This window comes from Sapajus apella, unplaced genomic scaffold, assembly GCF_009761245.1.
Source record: "Sapajus apella isolate SASKATOON/1434 unplaced genomic scaffold, GSC_monkey_1.0 scaffold103, whole genome shotgun sequence".
NCBI lineage: Eukaryota > Metazoa > Chordata > Mammalia > Primates > Cebidae > Sapajus > Sapajus apella.
In genome coordinates this window covers 6,853,245-6,874,707 of record NW_022437043.1, presented here as the reverse complement: position 1 = coordinate 6,874,707, position 21,463 = coordinate 6,853,245, and positions in this window count along the sequence as shown.

The following is a 21,463-nucleotide window of genomic DNA, read 5'->3' as shown; positions in this document are numbered from 1 at the left end:
CACACCTGTAGTCCCAGCTACCTGGGAGGCTGACGTGGTTGGATCACTTGAGGCCAAGAGTTTGAGACCAGCCTGGGCAATATTGTGAGACTTTGTCTCTACAACAAATAAAACAAATTAGCGAGGCATGGTGGTGGTTGCTGTGGTCCCAGTTACTCAGGAGGCTGAGGTGAGAGGATTGCTTGAGCCCAGGAGTTCCAGGCTACGGTGAGCTGTGATCACAGCACTGTAATCCAGCCTGGACGACAAAACAAGAACTTGCCTCAAAAAAAAAAAAAATATATAAGTCTGGTCTGAGTACAGTGGTGTTTACAACTGATGACCACAACCAGTTATAGATTTTTTTTGTTGCTTCTTTACTCCCACTGCTTCACTTGACTAGAAAAAAAAAATTCAACCTTGTGCTGGCCCATGAGGTAGTTGCTATTATTATCCTCATTTTAGAGATGAGTAAACTGAGGCACAGGGGGGTTGAGTTACTTACTTATGGCCACACAGGTAGTAAGCAGTAGAGCTGAGATTCAATCAGTTCTTAACTGTTATACTATAGTGTCTCTCACTACAAAAAACCTTTGATGAATAATTGAATTAAGGTCCTTTAAATCCAGTTAAAGGAATCTCGAGACTACTCTTTTTCTTTTTCTTTTTTTTTTTGGGTCAACTTAATGACCAATATTCCTTTCTTTAAATAAACTTCTTATTTTAGAATAATTTTAGATTTACATAGAAGTTACAAAGAATTCACATACACCCTTCACTCAGTTTCTGCTTTTCTTAGCCTGTTACATAGCCAAGGTCAAAATTTAGAGATCAACATTGGTAGATTCTGTTAACTAACTTTAGACTTTATTCATATTTTACCTGTTTTGCCACTAATGTCCTTTTTCTGCTCCAGGATTCAATCCAGGATACCACATTTCATTTAGTCATTGTGTCTTCTTACTCTCCTCTGGTGTGTTAGTTTGTCAGCTTTTCCTTGAAACTAATGACCTTTACAGTTTTTAAACGTATTGGTCAGGTATTTTGGGGAATATCCCTCAATTTGGGTTTGTCTAATATTTTCCTGATAACTAGACCAGATTTGTGGATTTAAGGGCAGAATACCACAGAGGTGAAGTGCCCTTCTCATCTAATGGTGTCAGTGGGTACATAATATCCACATGACTTAACATGAGCAAGTTAACCTTAATCACTTGGCCAAGATAGTGTTTGTTGGGTTTCTCTACCATAAAGTTACTGTGTTTCCATTTCTATATATATTTCTACTTTATGGATGCATTAGTTTGAAGTGAGTTATTAAGTCCAGCCCACACTCAAGAGGAAGGGTATTAAGCCCCACCTCCTGGAGGAAGGACTTATCTAAATATATTATTTGGAATCATTCTATAAGGAAAATTTGCTCTTTCTCTCCCATTTATTTATTTGTTCAATCATTTATTTATATAATGATGGACTCATGTATTTTATACTTTGGGTTATGATCCAATGCTAAGTATTTAGTATTGGATTATATATGTTATTTGGATTAACTATATTATTTCTTCCTTCTTGTCCTCTCTGTTTCTTTGAAAGGTTATCGACTTGCAAATCCATAATTCCTTATTTGTGGGCTTGTTTAAAGCAGAAACTATCTGAAATGCATTCTGGTAGACAGTTCGGGGAGGATGTGCATGCATGCACCCACTTTACAAATAAGGAAATTGATCATGTTAAATGAGTCAAGCATTCTTATACAGGATGTGATGGAATCTTATACAGGAATTGTCTCTCCAAAAATCTCAATAAGTAGATATCCATCATCAGCCTTCACACCTCTAGTGACATGAAGCTTATTAGCTCACAAGGCAGCTCTTTTGCTGTAGAGTCTGCTCCATTCCTAGTGGAACTGCAGGCCTCCAGGTAGTAGAATTGGGAGAGGGAAAGTGAGATGGTGGCCTTGTAAAGAGCAGACTATGAGGGAGCAGCTGGCAAGAAAAGGGATTTGACTCGAGAGGAAGCAGCAACTGAATCTAGGGTGGTACAACTGAAAACTGGTGTGTTTACCAGGATTTCAGGAAAGCAGTTCTCTGCCAGGCTGACAAAGTGTATGCAGAGAGAAAGACTTGTAGTGACCGCCCCCCCACTACAGCCCATGCCCATCTAGCTGTCCACTGTTAACCGTCAGTAGACAACGTTCAGTTATTTTATTACTCTCTTGGCCCACCCCCTGTAAATCCATTCTTAGATATAAACTATATTCATCAAGGCAACAAATATTTCTTGAGCACCCACTATATATGCTGTTGCCATGGATGAGTTGGAAGGGCAGTGTGTGTGTATGTGTGTGTTTAGGAAGCGTGTAGGTAGGTGTGTAGGAGGTGACAAAAGACTTTCTGTTGCTCTTATACACTTGGAATAAATTAATTATTTCCCCATCCCTTTATGCTTGATTTTTAAATAAAGTATAGCTTATTGAGACATAATTCACACAGCATACAATTTGCTCATTGAAAGTGTACAGTTCAGTGGTTTTGGTATATTCACAGATGTGCATAACCATTGCCACAGTCAATTTTGGAACATTTTCATCACCTCAAAATGAAACCATTTAGCTATCATTCCTTATCCATTCACCCCCTTCCCCAAGCCCTAAGTAATTACTAATTTACTTTCTGTCTCTATACATTTCCCTATTCTGGGCTTTCATATGAATAGAATTGTATAGTATGTGGTCTTTTGCGACTGGCTTTTTTCACTTAGTATAATGTTTTCAAGTTTCATCCATTTGAGAGCATATGTATCAGTGCTTCATTCCTTTGATAGCTGGATAATATTCCATTGTATGGATATATCACACTTTGTTTATCCATTCTTCTGTTGATGGACATCTGGTTCATTTCCACCTTTTCACTATTGTGACTAATGCTGCTATATATATTCATGAACAAATGTCTCTATAGCCTATGTTTTCATTTTTCTTGGGTATATACCTAGGAGTAGAATTGCTGAGTCATATGGTAACTGTATATTTAATTTTGGGGGAACCACCAGACTGTTTTCTAAAGAAGCTGGACCATTTTGTGTTCCCATCAACAGGTTATGAGTGCTCCCATTTCTCCGCATCTTCACCAATACTTGTTATCTGTCTTGATTCTAGACAGCCCAGATGGTACATTGTGATTTTGATTTGTAGCATCCTTGAGGACTCATGATGCCTGAGCATGTTTTCATGGGCTTATTCAGCATTCTTGCATCTCATTTGGAAAATTGTTTATTCAAAATCTTTGCCTGTTTTTGAATTGGGTTATTTGTCCTTTTATTATTGGGTTGTAAGGGCTCCTTATGTATTCTAGGCACAAGTCCTTTATTCTTTTTTCCATCACTTGGCTGAGATTCATGTCTGGTAGGAAACCTTACAAAACATACCTTGTTTTCAGGTTGATAGTGTAGGAAGGAAACCGCCTCAGACACATAGCTGGAGATGTGGAGAAAGGACTTTCAAGAAGTCTGGCAGCCCATGAAGGGGTTCCTAGGCCAAGGGGAGGCTCTATCTAACTAGCTGGCTAGCAATGCTACTATACGTAATCAAAAATCATTTGACCATGTCCAGACTTTATTAAGTGGTGCTCTGTCTGAGGAAAGCCTCACTCTTGCTAGTGCTCAGTAGTCTCAGCTTCTCATCTTGGAACAATCATGCCAATCCCTTCTCTCCCCTACCCATCAGATTTATCTTCTCCTAGACTAATTTTTCATGCCAACTTCCATGTGGGTAGAAGAGTGTGTAAGCCAAGGGAGAGGACAAACACTCTGCTAAACCAGTGCTTGATTTGAGGGTTTCAGTGAGGGCCCTGAAACCCTGTTCAGTCTCTCACCCCTCACTCTTACCCCCACCCCCATCCCCAGCTCTGGGCAAGCCGTCAGTGGTGTTACAGGTCCCGCAGCAAAGACTTATCTGTCTGCAGGCTAGAGACTGCCAAGGGCCAGGAAGAGGCAGCTAGGGAGCCTTGTGGGGGAGGGAGAGACAAGTTGAGCAACTCCTCAGGGTTTACCACTTCAACCAAAGCCATTCGGGTGGTGTAGATCACCTGCACCACCTGCCTCTTTGCTTGTTTCAGTGTTCATTTCCCAGGTGAGGAGAGCTGGAACGCTGGAGGATGGACCCCTGGTGCCCCAGGGAGGGTCTGGCACTGGCAGGGGCTAATCTTCCCATTCTTGGGGGTCTCATTAGCCCCAGCCATAACCTCACTTCCTCCACATTTTTCTCCAGAAGGATCTGGGTTTATGAGTTTCCCTCTTTTGTCCCAAATGCAAATTCAGGCAGGCCAGGGGCTCAAAATGGGCTTAACTGTAACCTAGTGGATTAGTTGTGGTGAGAATGGGACTAAGCTTGTTTGTTTGGCCCAGAAAGGACCAATGCAGCAAAGTGGGGCCTCCGGGCAGTCTGTATGCTTCCACCCTGCAGGTGGGGATATTACACACTACTACATCCTGCGATTGAACTCTGCACATATGGGCAAGAGCTGAGGATGTATTCAGCATCCCAGAGAATAAACACTGCAACCAGACACCCTGGGTTCAAATAGCAACTCTATCACTTGCTAGCTGTGTGACTGTAGGAAGGTTACTTCCGCTGTGTGTTTCAACTTTGATTTCCAAGGAATAAAAATCTCTCACTCCACTCCTGACTTGTTGAATAAAAATCTAGTGATTCCCAAAGTAGAAGACATATTATTTGAGGATGAAGAGATCAAGATCAAAGGGGAGTGGCCCCATCTCTATATTACCAAACATTTCTGAGCCCTTACCACTCTCAGAGGGAAGTAGGAATCTGCGTTTGGCTAGTATAGAAATGGGTTCCCTGTAAATGGGGACAATACTTCCCAACTCATAAAATTATTGAGAAGGTTAAAATGTGTTACTATAGATGTAGTGGTATGTGTCAACTGGTATTTTCATTGTGAATGGAAAGGAGGGCAAACGTCTTGGCATTCAAAGGCGGGTACTGGCGATGGTTGAGTCCCATACAGACGACAGGCATTGAGCATCTTGTATGTGTGCACTTCATACACTGGCAGGGAATCCTCTCAACATCCTGGTGAGGTCTGCATCATCTGCCCCATTTTGCAGCTCTACCTCTTAGCAAAGCAGGCAGAAAGGTAGGGTGGCAGTAAGCTGGGAGTAAAGGAAGGAGAAACTCAGCTTCCTGGCTTCCCTACTAGTGCCCATTCCACTTCACAGTCTGTCACAGAGAGATGAGGGAAGAACAATACTTGAGCAGGAGGTCATCCAAGGTATCCACTTTCACCTTTCTATGGAGTCAAAGTACAACACTGAGGAGGGAAGCACTGGCAGCAGGGAAGGGCTTCCTGGTTAGACCCACAGCTGTGTTTTGGCTCCTGGTTCTAAAGGGTTGTGAGTTTCCTCTGAAGTTGGGGTGTATTTCTTTTCCATAGACAAAACCCAGGAAATGAAGCTATTCTCCTGTTAGGTAACCTGAGTCCTTCGCAGGAAGAAACTAGATCCTCGTTAATGACCTACTCCAGCCTCCTTGCCCCTACTGCCCCTTGCAGGGAAACCTACAAAAATATATGGCCCTTTACACAACAAGAACTTTGATTTCCCAAACGTAAAAATCTCTCACCACACACAAGACTTGTCGAATAAAAAATCTAGTGATTCTCAAAGCAGAAGAAATATTATCTGAGGAGGAAGAGATAAAGAGGAAGGGGTAGTGGCCCCTTCCCCATATCCCCAAACACTTCTGAGCCCTTACCACTGTCAGAGGGAAGTAGGAATCCGCCTTTGACTAGTACAGGAATGGGGCCCACAAAAGTTCGGAGATAGCTCAGATGGAGAATAGCAGAACTCAAGGCTACAAGCATTCCCAGCTTTTAGGTTTTCCCTCACAATTAGGACTTTCCCTAGAGAGAGGAATAGACATGCCTCCTGAGATGACAAGGCAAATTTCAATGTGCATTTTACCCTCCACTCTCACACCCTAAGCCAAAGCTAAATTAAACCTATTTATGCCTAGTGTTCCATTATAGGAGTGCTAAGCACGTGGGAGTTATTTCTATCTTACTGCTCAATGTCATCGCCAAGGTCTGATTGCAAAAATTCAAAAAATTGCAACCTCAGGCATAAATGCGTTAGGACTATATATTAAGATTTTAGTAGGGGTAGTTAGTAGTGGTTGCGGCGGTGGTTTGAATGATCAACTTTTTACAAAACAAACTAGGACACAGTCACATCAGACAAAAGAAAACCATAATGATATAATATGTAGTAAATAATTATACATGTATTATTACCTTAACATAAAAATATTAAAAATAGGTGTTTATTTAGAATTATACATTATTTATTTTCTTTTCTGTGTACGAATTATGTTATTTAAATGAATCACTAGTAGGACTAGTTAACATTGGTAATTAGTAGTAATTAATAGTAAGACTAATCAAACAAATAACATGGGGAACAAAAATATAACAATGTTTTATAATGTTTCTTTCTGTCCCTCTGATACAAGCATTTAACTCTTTTTTTTAGCTTCTTACTAGATATTTAAATTTTGTAGGCTATGCTATTCTGTATTCTTCAGGTACATAAATATAAGACTTATTAAAAAGGAAAATATAAATACAAGAGGACAAATTGGACAGATATTGCCTATATTTGATTTTTCAAAATAGTCGTGACATGTTTCTTTTGGTCCATGATATAGTAGGATATTTTTATTCTTTCTGCTTTTTTTTTTCTGACAATAACTCAGAACTGCCTGTGACCATTAGGACATTTAAAAAAAATTTTTTTAGACAAAGTCTCACTCCGCTGCTCAAGGGGGAGTGCAGTGGTGCTATCTAAGCTCACTGCAACTCCCACCTCCAAGGTTCAAGCGATTCTCCTGCCTCAGCTTCCTGAGTAGCTGGGACTACAGGCATGGGCCACCACACCTAGCTAATTTATTTGTATTTTTTTTAGTAGAGATGGGGTTTCACTATGTTGGCCAGGCTGGTCTTGAACTCCTAACCTCATGATCTGTCCTCCTCGGCCTCCCAAAGTGCTGGGATTACAGACATGAGCCACCACGCCAGGCCAAATTTTTTTCTTTCATATGGTAGTAAAATTTTATACTATCAAATATAAAAGTCATTTTGACCTGCAGTTCTGCACTGATTTTTGGTGTTTGCCTAATGTGATGACACCAGGCTGCATAGCCTTTCAAAAACAAAATAAAAAAATGTGAGCATTGAATACTTAGGAGTTTACTTATTAGCAACAGCAGGATTTTAGATTTATAAAAATGTCCACCAATTTCTGTCTTTAGGATTGTTTTAGTAGGTCAGCTGTTTGTCAATTGGGTCTATTACATCTATAAATACATCATATCCATGAGGCTATCCGTGTTTTAATATGCTTATCATTTTTAAATACTCCTATGGTATTATGATATATATTAGGTTTTGTCCACGGTTCCTGGCTTGTAACTCTTATAGCCCTTGTTCCAGTCTTTTGTTAGAAGGTTGGGTGTGTTAGGCTTCAGTAACAGGACTCTGACCTCCTCCTGTCCTCTTTTTACTCTAATGCTCCCCCACCTTTCTGATTGTGGGTCTTAAGACCTCTCATGAGAGCATCCCACCCTATACCTTAGGAGAAGAAATGCTGATGTCATGAAGTTTCCATAAAAATCCAAGAGGACAGAGTTCAATGAGCTTCCAGAGACCTGAGCACATGGAGGATCCTGGAGAGTGGCATGTCCAGGGAGGGGAGGGAAGCTCCACGCCCTTTCCCCTGTAACTCACCCTATACATCTCTTCATCTGTATCCTTTGCAATATCCTTTACAATAAATCGGGAAATGTAAGTGTTTCCCTGAGTTCTAGAAACCACTCCAACAAATTAATCAAACTGAAAGAGGGGATCATGGGAACCCCAACTCGAAGTCAGTAGGTCAGAAGTTCCAAAAATCCAGATTTACAACCAGTGTGGGGAGGGCAGTCATGGGGATTGATCCCCCAACCTGTAGGATCTGACACTATCTTCTTGGAAAGTTAGAGGCCACTCAGCTGGTGTCCACTGTTGGGTTGGTGTGTGGGGAAACCTCTCCCTACATTTGGCCACAGAAGTCTTCTGTGTTGATGATTGTAGTGGTGGTGACAGTAGAGGAAGAGCACGGTTTGAGGAGAGTTTTTCCCTACACAACTCCCAATAAAATAGATGTTACCACAAGTTAAACTTCTCTTTCAAAGGGAAAATGTTCCCAAGGGCAGAGGTAATTTGAACTTTTTGATTGCTATAAGAATCCAACCAAAGTTGGATTCCGGCAGCAACATGAAATAGGACTTCAATTTCCCAAATAAGTTTTATTAGAGAAATTGAAGTCCTATTTCATGTTGCTGCATTTTCCTGGTAACTTTTATTTTTGTACGGGGGGTTCTGAGGCAGCCTTATGACATCCACATGAATAAGTCATTTTTTGCCGTGTGGTTTTTTGTTGAGATCTACTCATAACGTGGAACAGCTTGGGTGTAGTGAGTCCATTCTTTCCTAGGCTCCACATGACCTCTTCAATGGTCTTCAAATAGTTTTAGAGGAACAGATGATAAATTTCTGTTTTATCATGATCCTTTTCTCCATTCTTATTCTCAATGTATTTCCAAATTGCAGAAGGACATTCTTCCCATACCACACTTTGAAATTATGGTTTTATGACAGGCTGACATTTTAACATTTTTTTTCCATGGCTGGCAACAATCATAGACATCTTGTAGGGACCTGTTAAGGAGTCTACTCCTCCCATTTCTATAAAGTAAAAAAATCTCACTACATACTTCTGCATATTTTGAAGATATTAAAAAGTCATCCAAAACTTTCATTATAAAAGCTTTAATTTTATAGATAAGCAGAATGTATCTGTTTTTAGCAGGATTGTGTACAAGGTGTGCATGATGTTTAGCAGGTAAGGTCTTTTCATTTTTTTTAATCAAAAGTTTATAGACTGAATGGAATTCCACACAACTGACATCTATGCTATCTGCTAAACATGCAGATAAATGAGAAAAGTCTCATTTGTATCTTTTCATTTTGTCTATGGTTTTATTAATATCTTCATTGAAATCAAGTGGATAATATGAAACTTCTTTTTTTGTGTGTGACAGGGTCTCACTGTCACCCAAGCAGGGATGGAGTGTTCTCGGCTCACTGCAGCTTCTACCTCCCAGGCTCAGTTGATCCTTCCCCCTTCGCCTCTCGAGTAGCTAGGACTACACGCATGCACCACCACGCCTGGTTAAGTTTTCTATTTTTTTTGTTGTTGTTGTTGAGACAAGGTCTCACTATGTTGCATAGGCTGCTCCTGAACTCCTCGGCTCAAGTGATCTGCCCTACTCAGTCTCCCAAAATGCTGGGATTACAGGCGTGAGCCACTACACCTAGCCAGTACTGCACGTTTTTAAAAATCAAAGTATAGAGACTGGGAAAGTTTTTTTTTTGTTTTGTTTTGTTTTGTTTTTTGCTTTGATGTGTTGTATCCCTTGATATACTATAGAAAGCACAATTGTTGGTAAGATCTGACAGATTGGGCTCTATGCTTAGGTACCAACATATTTGTTATCAAGATCCCCCCCACAGGACAGTTTAGTGTCAACCTCTGAATCAGGAAATATAACTTTAATCAGTTATATTTAGTCAGTTATTTTCATGTTCAGAACAACACGAAGATCTGTGTTTGTGTGGTATACCCAAACTAATTCAGTGGCCACTATTTTCCGCTAAGCATTGGCATTTTGGGGGAAATTTTTGATTGCTATAGGAATACTTACGGGTCTTATCCCAGACATGTAAGATTTAGTCGCCTCATGTACTTTCACACACTCTTCTCCACTGTGCTCAGTCTCCAGTTCTTTTTTCTATACTGTGTACTGTGTTCTGCTTAGGTTATTTATCTCTCTAGCCCAGTTATATGTGTTCTTCATGTGTCATTAAAATAACACAGCAGTTCAGCATTCTTTTTTAGTGATTATGGCATTGGTATGTAACAGTTCTTGCTTTCATTGCCTGCATTTTTTTTTTTTTTTTTGAGATAGGGTTTCTCTCTGTTTCCCAGACTGGAGTACAGTGGTGTGATCATGGCTCACTGTAACCTTAATCTCCAGGGCTCATCCTCCCATCTAAGCCTCTCAAGTGGCTGGGACTACAGATACACACCAGCAAGCCTTACTAATTTTTTTAAAAAATTTTTATAGAGACAGGGGAGTCTCACTATGTTGCTCAGTCTGGTCTCAAAACCTGGGTTCAAGCAATTCTCCCACCTATTATCTGCATTTTTACAAAACATGGTGTTTTGTATTGTGTCCCCCCTAAAAGTCATGCATTGAAACCTTAACCCTCGGCATCTCAGAATGTGACTATATTTGGAAACAGGGTCTTAAAAGAGGTGATTACATTAAAATGTAATTAGGGTGGGCCCTAATTCAATCTGTCCAGTGTCCTTATACAAAGAAGAAATTTCTATACATAAAGAGACACCAGGGATTCACAAGCACAAAGGAAAGACCTGTGAGGACACAGGGAAGGCTGCCATCCGCAAGCCAAGGAGAGAGGCCTCAGAAAAAACAAGCCTGCTGACACCTTGATCTTGGACTTTCAGCTTCCAGAACTGTGAGAAAATACATTTCTGTTGTTTAAGCCACCTAGTCTGTGGTATTCTGTTATGGTAGCCCTAGCAAACTAATGCACATGGTCACAATATTCATGATGTGAAAGGTTAAACTATCTCAATACAAATCACAACAGTTGATCCATAGGCAAAGACAAAGACGAACTTGTTAATGCTCACAATTTCAATGCACTTAAGTTGCATGCTAAAGCAGCATCAGTCACAGTGATGCAACAATGGATGATTCATTATTGTGAGCTAGAAGTCATGGTTGTCAACATCAGCAGTCAGGAAAAAAAATAGTCAGAGCAACCACAAGGCAGAGAATCTAAGCCATATCTATTTCACACTAAAAACTGTGCTGTTTTTACTCACTCTGGGTGGGGGGTGGTGTCACCATATGGGTTTTGTGCTTTTCCCCCAATCTTCTGTATCCATCACAGAAAACTGAGACTTTTCACAACCTAGGGAGGAGTTTCCTTGGAATTTGAGCCTTTGTCTGGTAAAAGCGGAACGGTCCAAGACAAACCAAGACAGCTGGCCATCTGAGATGGTGCTCCTGGGATGCTGCAGACAATATTCTATTTCTTGCCTGGGTGATGGTTACTTGGTGTTTATTTTATAACAACTTTTAATTGTACATGTATGCGTTATGCAATTTTGTGTATGTGTATTGTTTTTCAGAATACAGATACTTTTTAGATTTTTAAAAAAAATCTTTTGTAGAAATGGAGTCTCACCATGTTGCCCAGGCTGGTCTTAAACTCCTGGGCTCAAGTGATCTTCCTGTCTCAGTCTCCCAAAGGGCTGGAATTATGGGCATGAGCCACTACACCCAGCCAGAATAAATATACTTTAGAAAAAGTTATGCCCACCACTTCCTACCCCATATATAATTCAAAATAAAATATTAAATCATAAAATAGATGGAACAAAATCTAACCAACTTCTTGTATTCCCTTGTTTTATATGTAATGTAAAATTGATTTACATTTTTGTTTTACCCCTGCTTTGCTAATGCCCTAGGCATCTGACTATTTAGGCAACCCAATATTGCCCTAGGGAAATGACACATCGAGTTACCAGATGCAACATTGGAAGGCCTTCTGGTGCCAGCCCCATGTATCCTCTTGCTTTTTATGACTCTTCCAGGTAGAGTTAGTAGTTCCTTGCCACTGTGTTCCTAGTGCTGAACACAATGAATTGGAATTCGATGCTTATTGTGTGTCTCCCAACATCAGACAACTTTTGTGAGAAGAATTGTACCTTGTTCCTTTCTGCACCATCAGCACTTTGTGGTTGACACTTGGTAAACATTTGTTGAATGATGGACTCTTATTGGGGCTATCTATCAAAGTCATCACTCCTTATAACTGCATTTTAAGCTTGGTTATGTTGGCTAAATCGACTGAGAAAATAAATTTCTGCTGTTTTAGACACATACTCTATGGTATTCTGTTATAGTAGCACAACAGAATTAGTCCAACTGACACCATTTGTTTTCTGAGCAGACCTATTATCCTAGAACGTACAACTGGTACAAAATTCATTTCTTTAGGATGTATTTATTGACTGTCCACTGTATGCCGTAACCTATCTCTGGAGTACAAAGAGGCAAAATCTAAATTGAAAGCATAATCAAATGCTGAATTTCTGGCAGGGAAAATTGGTCTAGGCAAGTTATATACTAAACTGTGTGCATTTGATTGTTCCTGGAAATTGTCATTTGGCATCATCTTTTCTAGTTAAACAGATCCGAAATTTGAGAGTCTGGTCAATGCTTGGGAACATTCACATTCCAGAGGCATCTTACTGGGTCCTCTTACCATTATAATTCTCTTTGCTGGTAATAGTAATGGATAACTTTCCACAGAGAAGCCTGTTATATCATTGAGGGTAGAGGTTGAGAGAAAAGTACAAGCAAAAGAAGGGTGACGCTAGAACTGTACAGAGGCTATTCTTGGGTCACCAGACCAGTTTAGGACTTGCGTAGACAGGACCTTTTTAAAAATCCTAGTTCTAAGTGGTGAGGATAGAGATAACTGCAAATGTTTAGAAATGGGTATGCTTTTATTTAGCTCTGGTTTATTTCTGCTACATAAACTGGCTCTTGGCCCATCACAGTGGCTCATGCCTGTAATCCCAGCACTTTGGGAGGCCAAGGCAAGAGGATTGTTCGAGCCCAGGAGTTCAAAACCAGCCTGGGCAACACAGTGAAACCCTATCTCTACAAAAAATACAAAAATATCCAGGTGTCATGGTGAATGCCTATAGTCCCAGCTACTTGAGAGGCTGAGTGAGGCAGGAGAATCAATTGAGCCTGGCAGATTGAGGCTGCACTAAGCCATGATCATGCCACTGTACTCCAGCCTGGGAAATAGCATGAGACCCTTTCTTTAAAAAGGGAAAAAAATTAGACTGGCTCCCACAGCCCTGAGTGTAGTGTCAAAGGCTCAAATAATCCTGTATGATCTGTGTCTATTTTCAAAGAACAGAATATTTTCTAGCTAATTTCAGCAGAAAGTAAGTTATGGTATTTAACTGGCTGACAGAATCATGGGTAGGGATGAAGAAAAAGGATCTAGGTAGAGCTTCCAGGAGTGCTTCCAAATCCACACCATGGAACTGAGCCAGCTTAGGTCACTGCTACTCCTGCTATGATCAGGAAGCTGGAAAAGTTACCATCAATAGCAGCTGATTCCCAGACTGTACCATCTTTGCTATGATCTGCACCAGTAAATGTTTGGCCTTGAGTATTGTTTCTCTCCACTTAACTCACATCCAAATTCAAGCCTTGAGCTAGTTCTGATTAGTAGAACTTAAGTCACATCCAGAACCCCAGCTGCAAGGAATTGTGAGAAGCAGGGGTTTGAGCTTTCCAGATTGTGAAATACAGGAAGGCATGCAATGCAATAAGGGGATTGGAAAGGGTATTGAGTGAGTCAGTTCATAGGATCTGTCACAGGCCCTGATAAATAAGGTTGGTGAAGGATTATTGTATCAGTCAACATACTTTCAATTGCAAGTAACAGAAAAACTCAAACTGGTTGAAAGAAAATAGGAACTTGAATCGCTCATGTGACTGACAAGACCAGAGGCAGCACTGGCTACAGACAAGACTTGATAAGTCAGTGCTTCCTTAGTGTTGGCCCCATTCTCAGGCAGGTTATACCCTTGTGGTCCTAAACTTGTTAGCAGATCCCAAGTACATGTTTCCTTCTTCGTGGCCACAGGAGAGCGTCTGTGTCCCACCCAGCATTCCCAATTTCTAAAATTGGACCAGTTTATGTCATGCATCCATTCCTGAATCAATCACTGCGGTCAAGTGACTATTAGCTGCTAAATGACTTAGGCCAGGTCTGAGATCATATTCCTGAACTTATTTATCACTGTAGCCAGAAAGGATGTTTGAGGGAAGAGAGAAGAATGGGTTCGTTATTTAAAAGATTATTGTTCCTACATGTAATGCATAAATACTTTGTTTTTCCTGTGGAATTTGCTCTTTATTTGGGGACCAGGGAAGGACCACACACAGCACTCCAGCCCAGGGGAAGGGGACACTGAGACATTGGTGGAGGGCCCCACACGAACCCTGACCAGACCCTGTCCAGCTTTCCCGGGTAGGGAATGGATGTGCAAATCAGGTGGGCATGGTTAGCAGATCTCCCAGGAGGCCTCAGGGATCCTCACCACATGTCTGCACCCTCCCACTGCTGCCTGGTGACCACATTGAGGTAGTGGCACAGGGAAGCATAGTAGTGGCTCAGCTCCTTCAGGGAGTCATCTTCGCCAGGAGCCTTGGGTTTGATGGGGTAGGCTTCAACCATCGCCACCAGGCAGACAACCAAGACCAGAAGCACTGTAGCCACAGCAGGCCATGGCCTGTGCACCAATAGCATAGGAATAGCTAGTGAAGCAGATGAGCAGGAGGTGGAAGGCAAGAGAAGTCCCAAGGGCTGGACTGCCGCAGGTCAAGCTGAGGCCTCATCTGCATAAATACATTCTTATAACATTTAATAGTTTCTGTGAAGTTGCCCTTCAGAGTGGTTCAAATGTACATACTCCCCATCAGGGTATGAGAGTATCCTTTACCCTCACCAATACTTGAGATTTAACATCTTTTCATATTCCTTATGGTCATTTTTTATTTTCTATTTTATGAATTTTCTATTCATATCTTTCTTTCATTTTTCCATTAGGGTATGTGGAGACGAAAGTAACTCCATCTTAGATGCCAATCTGCCATGCTAACTTATAATTAGCCCCAGTTTCAGGAATGCCACTGAGATTTCCAGTTTATCTGTTGCTTCTTGTGTATGAAAGAGCACATCTTTACCAAAAATCCTGCCTTTAGACCAAATCAACCTTGATAAATTCATGCTTACTGTAAACCCTGTTCTTAGATCAAACTCCAACCCATTCCCTCTGAAACACATGTACCCTTCCCTATGGTATATAATCCTTGGGTCTGTGGAATAATGGTACGATGATCTATCTGTCTTCTGGCCACCCAAGACTACACTTCTGTCATTATATTCCCCAATAAAATCACCCTGTGACAACGAGATGTACTTGTCTGCCTCCTTTGGTTTCTCAGCTACTTCTGCATTGAGGGATTGCTTTGCATATACAGCCCTTTCACAAAACAAGATGTTGATCTTTCCCTTATTGATTTTTAGATGCCCTTTTTAGCATAGTAAAACATTTAATACAGACAGCGAAACATTTTCAACATTTTACAAATTCTAAAACTCAAGACAAGTTCTGAAACTGAATATATATAAAATTCTATTCTAAGTCAGGTATGGCTTGTGCATGCACACACAAATAGTTCATATATGCTTACATTTTTTTTTCTGAAAGACTTCCTTACAGCTAGGTACAGAGATCATGGGCAAACTAAATTCATACAAGTGATTTCTATTGTTGCATAGAAATCTTTGAAAAATAAAAACAAAACATGAGTTGCCACAATTGGCATTTCTTATACCATCTTCCAAAATATGCTTTATATTTAATGTTAATTTGCCCCAATTTAAAAAATTTAACAGCCATTCACTCTTCATACTGCACAACCTCATTGGAGCCTTCCTTTTTACTGGTCCACAAGATTTTCCTACCTCAAAACAACAAAAAACAGGGCAAATTAGTTATTTCCTTCTATGTATCCCTACCCCACACTAACTGGCCTCCTCAAGGACTAGTCATATGGGTGTTGGTACTAGTGCTATCTCTGTTCTATAAATGCCACCCCCAATGTAAATATGAAAGTATCTTTGCAAAAATTATTACAGTGAGAAAAGTATGACTGTGACAGAGATCATACTTAACCAACTCCATCCTGCTTCTAAACTCCAAGCTGCCCTTGTTTAGTCCTGGGCATAGGCTGAACTAACTGTGGGAGAAATTGAGTTTTCAGTTTAACTTTGAAACAAAGATGATAACAGTCCTTTGCTGAAAGAAAACCCTTCTTGCCCAGGAACCAGATTGCCTTTATAAGACTAATAAATTAGCTACAAGATTTTCAACTTCCCCAGTTACTCCTGCAGATAACACCACTATTGTAGAACCTAAGACTGGCCTTTTGAGATGCTGTTTCAAGTTTTTGCATTTCTGACTGCAGATGGCTCTACCCTGAACAGCCAACTGGTCTTGTGGCCCCACCCAGCAATGGACTTACATGCACTTGAGGACCATTTTCCACATCTTTATGAATCCCCAACCAATCAGCAGCACTTATTCTCAAGCCACTCCTCCTTCCAACAAACTATCCTTAAAAAACTCTAGTCTCCAAATTTTCAGAGACTGATTGAGTAATATAACTCTGGTCTCCTGTTTAACAAGCTCTGTGTAAATTCTTTCTCTATTGCAACTCTCTTGTCTTGATAAATTAGCTCTATCTGGGCAGTGGGCAAGGAGATTACAAATTCTCTGAGAGGTATAATTGTTTTCCTGTAAGGGATCAACCTTCAAAGACCAAGGGAGTGGCCTGTGACATTGTGATAAAATTGTAAATATATATTTGGTCTTCATTCTTGGTTCTTGGCATAGCGTTCCTAAAACGGTTTGAATTTCCTGAGTGATTGGAGTGAGAGGAACATCTTTTTTTATTCACAGTAAGCTCATTTCAGCCATACCTGAGTTAGGTGACTCTTGGAGGATGAGGGCTGGTTGCCAGAGGAACCAATCATATAATTAGAGGGTGGGAACTTTCAGCCCCATCCCCAACCTCCCAGGAGGGGAGAGGGATTGGGGATTGACTTAATTGTCAGTGGCCAATTATTTAATTAATCATGACTACATGGTAGTAAAGCCTCCATAAAAACTTTTAACAACGAGGTTCAGCCAGGTCCTGAGCTGATGAACACATCCATGTGCCGGGAGAGTGGTGCACTGTACCTCCATGGAGACAGAAGCTTCTGCACTAAGCACCCTTCTGGATCTTGTCCTCTCTGTACCTCTTCATCTGGTTATTCATCTGTATCCTTTGTAATATCCTACAATAAACTAATAAATGTAAGTAAATGCTTTCCTGAATTTTGTAAGCCATTCTAGCAAGTTATCAAATAGGATGAGTAGCTTGTGGGAACCCTTAATTTATAGGTCAAAAGTACAGGTGACAACCTGGAACTTTTGACTGGCATCTGACGTGAGGGCAGTCTTGTGGGATTGAGTCCTTAACCTATGGAGTCTGAGCTAATACAGGGTAATTAGTGTCAGAAATGAATTGCAGGATACCCAGTTGGTGTCTGGAAAGTTGGAGAATTGGTCGGTGTGGGAAAAATTCCCATATATTCATTATCAGAAATGTTATGAGTAAAAGAAAATTTTTTCTTTTACATGAGCAAACGCAAGTGGCATCATTTTTATCATTTTCAAAAAATTGCTTTATATTTTATGTTAACTCACATCGATTTTAAAAACTGAACCATTCATTCTTTGTACTACACAACTTCAGTGGAGCCTTCCTTTTGAGCCTTCACAGAATTTTCCCACTCATGTTCCATGGTAGAAAAGAAAAACAAAGCAAAACATGCTGCTTGTTTCACCTTCTATTCCTCAAAGGCCAAAAGAATGCAGGATTGTTGCCAAACTGAAATCTTACACCAATAAGAAATTTAGTGAAAAGATGAGTTTCCCAGTCTCTACTAAACTTAATTGAATCCATAATACCAAAGTTCATTTTCTCTTCTCAAATCAATATTGAACTCTTATCTGGGCACTCATTCCCAATGGATTTATGATCTAAACTCTTGTAGCATTGTTTCAGGAAGAGAGCAAACAGAAACAATGACTGCACTAAGAACAAAACTGAGGCAATCAGTGATCAACTTTGAAGCTAGATATCAGGAATTACATACTCAAATGCCTAACTGCAGCTATGTGGGTCACTTAAATAAGTGAAGCTTATAGGGTGGAGCTGGCTTGTGCTGAACTACAGGGCTCAGGCCCTCTAGGGGGACTTTTCACCTCCAGCCAGTTCTTGCTAGGTGGTAATATGGACCAATGATGCCATGTCTTCCAGTGGTTTTTGGAAAGCCAGAAATTTGAGTTTGTATGTGACATCCTCTGATATTTAGATATAGGCAGCTATTTTTTTGTTTAATTTTTGGGGGTTTTTTGTATGGACTGGTTCTCACTATATTTCCCAACCTGGTCTTGAACTCCCGAGCCCATGCAATCCTCCTGTCTTGGCCCCCCAAGACAGCTAATTTTTTAAACAATGTTTTAAAATACTTTGCAAGCTAAACAAAAAATATCTACTGGGCCTTTGTGGTACATTAACAGCCAATTTCTGAATGGTGGTATACAGCAGAGAAGTTCAGTGTATGGACTAACTACAAGAAAGACCTGAGTTTGAGGCTGTATTGTTTTCTATTATTGCATGACAAATTACCACAAACTTAGCAGGTCAAAACAACGCCCATTTATTATCTCATAGTTTCTGGGGGTACAGGTTACTAACCTGTACTCTGGGCACAGGTTAGCTGAGTATCTCAGTCGGATCAGTTTGCTATAACAAATTACCACAGATTTGAGGGCTTAAACAACAGAAATTTACTGCTCACAGTTCTGGAGGCTGCGAAGTCTGGCATCAGAGTGCCAGCATGGTCAGCTTCTGGGGAGGACCATCTTCCAGGTAGACTTGCTGACTTCTCAGTATATTCTCACATGGCAGAAAGAGGGTAAGAGAGTTTTCTGGAGTTTCTTTTGTAAGGGCACACATCCTAGTCATGAAGGCTCTACCGTCATGATCAATTACCTTCCAACAGTCCCATCTTCTTATACCATCGCATTGGGATTACGGTTTCAACATACGAATTTGCAGGGGGACACAAACACAACATCCAGTCCATCAACCGGAGTCTCTGCTCAGGGTCTCACCAGGCTGAAGTCAAAGCATTGGCTAGGGCTGTGATCTCAGCTGAGGCTTGAAGTCTTCTTCTGTGCTCACTAGCTGTTGGCAGAATTTACTTCCTGACAGTTGTAGGACTGATAGTCCTATTTTCTTACTAGCTGTCTACCATGGACTGCCCTCAGCTCTTAGAGGTCATCCCCAACAGGGACTCCAGCCATGTGGCTCCCTCCATAGTCCTTCTCACAAAATGGTAGCTTATTTCCTCCACACGAGACGCTCTTTTTTAAGGACTCACCTGACTGGGCCAGGCCTGCCCCAGCTAATCTTCCTTTTTATTAGCCCAAAGTCAACTGATTAGAAATCTTAATTACAGTGGCAAAATTCCTTCACCTTTGCCATATAGAGTAACCTAATTACAGGAGTAATTTCCCATCATGTTCACAGGGTCTGCCTATAGCCAAAAGGAGGAAACTATACGAGAAGGGTATACCAGGGACAGGAATATTGGGGGCCATCTTAGGCTTCTGAGAACCACAGAGACCTAGCTCTGTTATTTGATTTCATTCATTTAATGTGATTATTGCTATGGATGCATTTACATCTGCAGTTTTGCTATTCGTTTTTAATATGCCTCATGTCTGCTTTGTTCCTCTGTTCCTTCATTGCTGTCTTCTTGTAGGCCAAACACATATTTTATAGTTTTACATTTTAATTCCTTTGTTATTCTTTTTCTTACTATATTTTTGAAGTTGTTTTCCTTAGTTTTTGCTCTGGGCATTGTAATAGGCTTTAACTTAAAACCCCCCACTTTGGATTAATGCCAAGTATTTCTAATAAAATAGAGATATTTGGCTTCAGTACAGCTCCAGTCCCCCTCCTTTATACTATTGTTGTCATATATATTACATCTTTTTATATTCATGCCTGATGATATAATTTATATGTATTTTATGCAGCTATCTTTTAAGTCAGTTGAGAAAAAAGCTATATATTTATGTTGCATTTTGTATTCATCTATGTATTTACCTTTACCAGTGCTCATTATTTTTTCATGTAAATTTGAGTTATAATCTGCTATCATTTCCTTTCAGCATGAAGCTAGCTACAGTTTTTCTTGGTCTTTATCTGGTGATGTCTTTCTCTTTCATTTTTGAAGGATTTTTGCTGAGTATAGAATTCCAAATTGACAGAGTTTGTTTTTCTTTCATTATTTTTAATGTGTTAGAAATCAAGTTAATCCTGTTGAGGATCTCTTGTGCAATATGAGTTGCTTCTCTCTTGCTGCTTTCAAGATTCTCTGTCTTTATCTTTTGACAGTTCAGTTATGACATGTTCATATGTGGCTCTCTGTGTATTTATCTTATGTGGAGTTCACTGAACCTTTTAGATGCATAGATTGATGTTTTTGGATCAAATTTGATAAATTTGGGGTTTTTCAAATATTTTCTCCTGCCATTTTCTCTCCTCTCCTTTTGAAACTCCCATTATGAGTATGTTGTTGCACTATGTTGGCTCACATTTCTCTTAGGCTCTGTTCCTATTTCTTCATTCTTTTTCTTCTCTGTTTTTCAGGTTGCATAAACTTTTTGTTTTGTTTTGTTTTGTTTTTGATATGGAGTCTTGCTCTGTTGCCCAGGCTGGAGTGTAGTGGTGCCACCTTGGATCACTGCAACCTCTGCCTCCCAGATTTAAGCGATTCTGCCTCAGCCTCCCGAGAGTAGGTGGGATTACAGGTGCATGCCATCACACTTGGCTAAATTTTGTGGGGTTTTTTCTTGTTTGTTTGTTTATTTTTTGAGATGGAGTCTCGTTCTGCTGCCCAGGCTGGAGTACCATGGTGTGATCTCGGCTCACTGCAACCTCCACCTCCTGGGTTCAAGTGATTGTCCTGCCTCAGCCTCCCCAGTAGCTGGGATTACAGGTGACTGCCACTATGCCCAGCTAATTTTTGTATTTTCAGTAAAGATGGGATTTCACCATGTTGGCCAGGCTGGTCTTGAACTCCTGACCTCAGGTGATCCACCCACCTCAGCCTCCCAAAGTGCTAGGATTATAGGCATGAGCCACCATGCCCGGCCAAGTTGCATAAGCTTTAACGATCTATTTTTAAGTTCATTGATTATTTCTCCAGCCAGCTCAATCTATTGTTGAACCCCTCTGGTTAAATTTCATTCCAAGTATTATACTTTTCAACTCCAACTGGCTATATGTATAATTAAGCACAACTTCCAATTAATCATAGGCTGACTATTAAGCTATGCTGACTTAGTGGTAACCCCTAGAAAGCTTGGCTTTAATTTTAAAAAGTTTATATTTCTAGGGTTTAAATATATTTAAAATACTAGCAGAAACCATGTTTAAAGAATAAAATTAAATTAAATTAAAGTATTATGACATACTTATAGGCTCTAAAAAAGGAGTTCAAGTCATTGATTGTGGTACTCAGGGTTCTCTAGAGGGACAGGACTA